Consider the following 7,525-nt stretch of genomic DNA (forward strand, 5'->3'; position numbering starts at 1 on the left):
ATATCCCGATTGATCTTTGCATCGCGTATGTAGATAATTACCATATTTTAATGTCAGCGTTGAAGGATGAAAAAAAAAAAAGAGACAACTATTCGAAAAAGTACTGACATGTATCGACGATACACACCGCAGACAAACCACAGAGCGTCCATACGACATTTGTTCGCAAAACGACGTCCAAGAAATCGGCTCTCGAGGGTGTCCTTCGCCATGGAATTATCGCGGCTCGTGCAACGCTTTCGAGGAATTATTCTTGCTTAATCCTGTTATGGTCGTTGGAATTTCTTCCACCAAACTGCATTCTTATTTCGTATTTCAAAGAAATATTTTTCAATTGCAGAGGAAACGAAGCTCCCTCTTTTTACATCCGTAGTAAGAAAATGTCTTCGCTTTTTGAATACATTTTACGTTTTGGAACAAGAATGTCGAAATTAATCAAAAATGTCTTGAACGTACTGTTTAGTAGTCAACTTTTGCACTTGTGCATAAACAAACAATCACTTCCTTTTCCTGTCAGTAGAATTTAAAATATGAAAGTCGTAGGCGAAGAACGTGATGAATACATTGTTGGCAATTTTCTGATTTAACGATTCAGCGAGAGTATTCTAATATATAATATATAACATATATAATTTAATATAAACGTACAGTAGAACTTCGTTTATATCAAACGAAGTTTCACTGCATTGATTAAACATAATCTATTGATGCTTTCTCTGTAAAAAAAAAGGAAAGGTGTAGATTATTCTTCATATTGGAGAAACGCTATTTCCTCGTCGAATTTCACTCAAAATTCAAACAAAAATGCGTTAAATTCGAAGATTCATTAACAAGAGGGAAACAGAGATAAGAAATGATCCAAGAGTCCAGAGAGTAGAAGTTATCAATCGGTTTGCGTTTCTCACAGTCTCTTGCCGCGGGTCGAACAAGTTCCTTTTACGCGTTGTGTCGTACGTGAACGTCGATCCGTCTGTCCGTCGGCCATTGTATCGTTTCGGCCTCGGTAACGCGAAATTTACAGCGGCCATTACGAACTGATATTCTTTGTCTTGTCGCTCAACCGATCCGTTCCTCTCCGCTCGGCTCGTGGTGTGCCACCTTTAAAATATATTTTGTTACCGCGGCGAACAGCGCGTCAACAACGCTCTCTTACCTCCCGGGGATTCCCGTCCCGTAAAACGATTTGCTCGCCTCGTGTGCGCACATTCTTAATACACGATCCGCGAGAATTGATCGTCCGTTCCACTTTATCCATTTCGGCGCTCGTTGTCGTCCTAGGTTGACGATAAATCGTCGCCTGGAATCCCCTCGAAGCTGAGGTTCTAGCGGGCGAGCATTTTTCGTTGACTCTTACTACTGGGAAGCTCAGAAGTGAAGTAGATGGACAGGGACTTTAGACGGACACGTGAAATCCAAATTCTAGACATACTGCTGGACGCAAGAAGTATCTCGGTGACAACAAGCAGTTATATATTTAAATGTTCCTTATACTTCTTATATTAGTGAAATTATTGCAAAACTGTCTACTGTAGGTTACGTATTAGTATAGGGATTTTATTCAAGGCGTCTTGACGTTCAACAATAGGAAGAATTTTGCGTTATATAAATATTGATAGTTTGATTATATCTGATGATGGACACAAAGATTTGTCTATATAATATTGGCTTGCATACATATTATATTGTCGTTCAAAAATTTGTCAAAATTTTGATTTTTTCAGCAGATAATACTGCAGTATTATTGAAAGTTGATAACTATTTAAATTATATTTACGATTAAAACGATACAAGATTTACGTATCTGCTTATTTTCCGAATATAAAATTTTAACTGATGAATTTTTGGACAATAATATATATGCTAAACGCGATTAAGATCGATGAAAAAATATGAGTGAAGAAACGTAAAGAAACAAACGCTCAGATGAAAAATAATTTGCGTAATTCGCGCTCTTCGTTCGCGTGTTCATTCACTTAGAATAACTCATTCAGTAGTTTTCATGCGTGTCACACGCAGCGTCAGAGTTATTAATTAAGGAATCGCAGGAATTAACAGGCAACAAGATACTAGTCTAATGCTACGAGTGATTATTTACGAAACGATCGGCTGCTCGTCGGCTGGCGATACGCTCAAGGTTTCGTTGTTTCGATTCTAGACTACGTTGGCGCCCGTCTCTTACTTTCACCTCGTTTGTTACACGTACACCTTTTCATCTTGCACGATTACACGGAATTCTTACCGACGATTGACCCGAGCAAAACGCTCGCACACGCGTGGATGCATCTCGCAAACGGATTTCAGCCGCTAATTCCGTGTTAACAAATCCGTTCCCAGCTTGCTTCGTTGCCTTATCCCTTTCACGCGATCCTCAGCTAATCAAATTAATGAACTAAGTTTGTCGACGTTTTTTATTTGTGAAATATGTCTCATTGATCCGTTCTTGGTATTGGGTTGAGCTGATAATTTTCGATGAGATACCACCGTTTTGTCAAGAAAAGATTTTTGTGTTTATAATTACATTATAACTAACTATATTATCCTATTAATATTATATAATAGTATATAACATTATATAATATAATATTATACTATATTAATATATAATAGTATTATTGCAGAATGATTTCTAGGTGATTTCTGAATACAGTGTGTGTTCCAGGTATTTAACGGTGGGGGACTATCAAAATAGCGTGCATTTGCATCTCGGCAAATAAATTTTCTATTCGGGATAATTTCTACGTGAGAGTGCAACATATTCCTGTAAATATTATATAATATAATATTATATAATATAATATAATACAATATAATATTAGTATATAATATTATATAACATAATATAATACAATATAATATTAGTATATAATATTACATAATATAATATAATACAATATAATATTAGTATATAATATTACATAATATAATATAATACAATATAATATTAGTTTATAATATTATATTATATAATAGTTATAATATAATTATGTTATAACTAACTATATTATCCTAATTTTAACTTCATCCATTTCTTTAAATAATTTGTAAAGGTTTTCAAAGCACAAATATAATCTATTTTTTTATAAAATCTACAAATTTTCGTCTCTCATATGCATGAAGTTTCGCGACACTGGGCGATTGCATGGAATCACTCTCGTGTTTTTGTGATTGTGAATACAATACAAGTTTTTCACTCGGTTTTCAGAAAATTGAAGGCTATAAATTCGTGCAATTACTGTTAGCTTCTATGATTATACCACTAAGTTGCTTCGTCGAACCGAGTGAATTCTCACACACACACAAACCAGGCTAATTAAAATAGAAACAATGGTCGCAACACGCTTTAATCAATCTTCCACACACTTCATCTGTTACGTTCATTTTTTCAAACGTAATTGCATCTGACGTTTCGTTGTAAAATCTGCTTAATCGATTATCATTGTTAATTAAAGCAATTTTAATTAAACTTCACCGCTTCCTGTCGACGCGTCGTCGTTCGAACAACACCCTCGATCATGTGTATTATACTGTTCGCTAAACGTATTGAAATACTTAATTTAGCAACACGTTATACGTATTATATAAAACATTTTCAAAATTTCATCAACACCTATTTTTATACCCCCCATTAAAATATGCTTGTACGTATTTTTAAATACGTTTCAGTGTAAGTTCAGGTTAGTTGATCCCTGGCTGTATCTCAAAATATCATTATAGTATCTCAGTCAATATTTGATACAACGCAGTAACATAACATATATTTACACATGCAATTTCTCCCACGGTGAATTCGTTCGTGAGTCACCGCGTGCCGCGCGATCGAGGTTAACGAGTTACAAATCTTCAAGCGCGAGGAAAAACGATCGTCGGCAACCAGCGGAAAAATCAATTAATCGCTCGAGAGCGAATAGTTTCGTGATGCAATAGGAGCTCGATGGCTCTGTATCATCTTTAGAAAGCATATTCAGGTAAATAGCCAGGCCTGAAATATGCGCTGGCGCGCGAATAGATCGGTGAGTAATACGTACCGGTTAATGTTCTGTGACGTTCGAGCGTAAGACGTCCAAGTGCGACCGGATTCCGCGATAGCAGCGACCGTTTCACGCACATCCGGATGAGGAAGATAGAAGGAGCAAAAGCGCAACAATAAGCAGCTGTTGTGCACCGGTGCATTCCAATTACACCGAGCCTCTGTCCTAACGTTATCCGTAACTAGCCCGCATGTTGTGCAAACGTAATTAAGAGTCGTCGTCGCTGGACCGCTCGTCCATTCATGCCTTTTGTCCAGTACCTGCTTCAAAACCAACAGCTCTTCCTTCTTTTCTTTCCCTTTGTTGCATTTCTCCTTCTCCGTCGTTCTTTTTCTCTGTTTTCCTTCTTCTTCTTTTCCTGCTTTCTTCTTCGTGATTTTGTTTTCACGTTCCTCCTCGTGGTCGAGCCGCGGGACGAAGGTCCGAGCGACAACACGACCGGAATAGTAATGGACGGTATTATTAGTTGAACGGCGGTACGTAATCGACGGGGCAGTGTTTAGTTTGAAATTAGCGTACGTGAGCAGAAAAGACAAAGTTTTCCCGTTGCCTTCTTGGCTGGTAGGTGGACAACGGTGATTGCATGAATGTCGACTTTCTAAATTCCGAAAAAAAAGGAATGCCTGGCGCTTTACGCGCGAAAAAGTATGTACGATACTTGGTAAGAGTATCTGGAAATGTTTTTTAACAATTTTTTATCGATTTTAAATCCAACTTTATTTTGGAATTTTAAATCTAACTTTGAATTAGCTTTAGAGATTCTTTCTTCCCTTCGAATTCCTTCTAAGATTGATGTTAATGATTATTATTATTTAAATTTGCTTCCCGGTTTAAAATTTTAAAACGATTGAAATATGACGAACGTCGTCTTATGGAGACAGAAAGATTTAAGTAACACGAGTGACTCGATAATATTATAAGTGTCTTTTATTTTATGAAAATTAAATATTCCATTCCATGAACAAAACAAATTAATTTGCTTGATGAACGATTGTGCAGTTGATTAGGGGAAATAATTATTTGTTCTTTTATCGTATTAACGCTGAATAAAATCTCTACTGTTACATTATGTTGTTTTCAGGATCTGTAGTGGTTTTATGCTTTATTATAACGCGTTGCTTTCATTAAAACAGTTTTCCTCGCGCAAGTACCACGAAAGAAAGTTTCCGTTTGGTAGACTCTCCGTCACATGACGAAACATTTTCGCTCATTGACGAACATACTGTGTTGTGAACAACATATTTCACTGCGTTTCATCATTCTCATATTGTGAATGAATTGTGCTGGTATTATTGGAACATTAAAATTAAATTGCTCGATTTGAAAATTTTCAATTTAGGTGAATTTCATTATTAGTGTCTAAACTGTAGGGTTTTATACATCTGTGAAAAATTGGAGGCTGCAAAAATGCATATATATCTATATAGATATATGTAAAATACACATATTGGAATATATTTAATAACGGAAAATATTGCATTAGATTTTTTTAGATTAAATTTTTATTTAGAATACATTCTTGAAATTCACAATCTACTAGTTTGTATCACTGAGAATCTAAAATATTGAAAATTCTAAATTTTTCTAATCTAATATAAACTGTAGCCTTCTGTGTATGACTCAGTGATACCACTCAAGGATTAATATTTCTACGATACTTATCACTGCTTCGTTTTACATGACTAAATAAGAGAATCTTGATTTCACTCATAACATTAACATCAGCATCGAGAAAACAGGAATCCTCCAGTGGTTTAATAACACGATCATCGAATAAAAATGCACAACCACTCGACTGTGTCGTTAAGTCGTTTATTTCAGAGAAACAAAATTAATTATGTATACTGGTAGTTTGGAAAATACTAAACTTTAATTGCATCGAACTCAAAACGACTTGAATAAATTTCATAAATCATAAAGAACGGTAGTAATGACATGTAGTAGATAAAGTAAATTTTTATTTCGTTAATTTCTAAAAATTTAAGAACGCACAATCATGAAAAATAAGTTGTCCATAAATTCTATTTTCGCGCGCGATTCAATGGAAAAGCAAAGAATAATAGATAAAAAGTTCGCTAATCTTTCGAGCGTTAAACTTCGTTTAGATTAAACAATATCGATTACAAGTTGATGGACTTCAAGTTATTTAAAATCGTGCATTTAACGTCAATTAGGTTTTGATCAGAAGTGATTTCGTAAATCAATTTGTTTTCAGTGAAACGATTTGTCGTTGCAATGCAATAATTTAATAAGAATCCAATTCAATAAGTTTACTAGTGTTTTAATGATGATTTAATAAATTTCATCTACGATATTATCGCCATAGTGGAAGAGGCAGGTGAAAATATCGATTTATTTCTGATAAATTCTGACTCCGTAAACACACTTCTCGGTAGTGTCGTTTCATAATTAAGATATTTCACGTCGATCGTTACTTACAATTTTTATTAGCTGAATTCCAGTTAATCCGGTCGCGGAATTTCATACTCACCGATGAAATTGTTTGTTAATTTTCATGATAGTGCAGCTAAACGCGACGAGGGTGTTCACGCTTGTGCGAATGAAATGCTTGCGGTAATTGGCTTTCCCCTCGTTCTACTTTTACACCCGCGAATGCATACGTTTTCAAGTTAGACGTGAAACTGCAACCATCAAGAGCTTGTTAATCACGTAACGCGTGCCGGGGATATCAATATCGGGGATATTTTCTTCAACCGTTTAAAAGTTCATCGCATAGTGATCCGAAATCAAGATTTCGTGTGAAATCGACGAGTCTGTTTAAAAGTTTTCAAGAATTTATAAAAATGTTTGAATGTTTGTTAAAAATGTTACAAATAGGATGCAAAAAGAAAAAAACATAGATCTTAAAAATTCCACGACGAAAGTTTGTTTTATTTATCGATATTTTTATTTTTTTATTTTTTACCACCATTATCACGATCGATAAAGTTACGAAAGGTAATTTTTAATTTATTGTTATTTCACTATTTAACTATAACGTTAGAAAATTGTTTATTATATAAATCGAACGCTTGATGTTGTAGATCACTGTGTTTCTCTTGCTTCTATGCTCCCTTGTGTAAAAACACGTGAAAATTACATCACGTTGCCGTAGAAATTGAACGGACGAGTAGGAATGCAAACAAGAAAACATTTTTATTTGACTCTTCTTGGTTACGACACCTGCGATCATTATGCCATTATTAATCAAAAGATTATTAGAAAATTCTCGCGGAAGTTCGTAATGAAACTTTTTTTTCCCCCCACGTTATTCATTTCTACATATTTTCTGCCGTATATATTACCACATAGTAATATATAGTAGTAATATATGGTGATTGACAACAATGTTAATTACCCTTGTGTTAGCAACAATTCTCCTTAGCGTTATTGCTTCTCGTTACGAATGTATGGGTGCAATTATTAAAATGCGATGAAATTAATTTTCAGCGTTTTTCTCTGCCTGTTTTATCATGTTATTTAATCCGAGGTACATA

This window comes from Frieseomelitta varia, unplaced genomic scaffold (genome assembly GCF_011392965.1).
Source record: "Frieseomelitta varia isolate USP_RPSP 00005682 unplaced genomic scaffold, Fvar_1.2 scaffold_322, whole genome shotgun sequence".
Taxonomy (NCBI): Eukaryota; Metazoa; Arthropoda; class Insecta; order Hymenoptera; family Apidae; genus Frieseomelitta; species Frieseomelitta varia.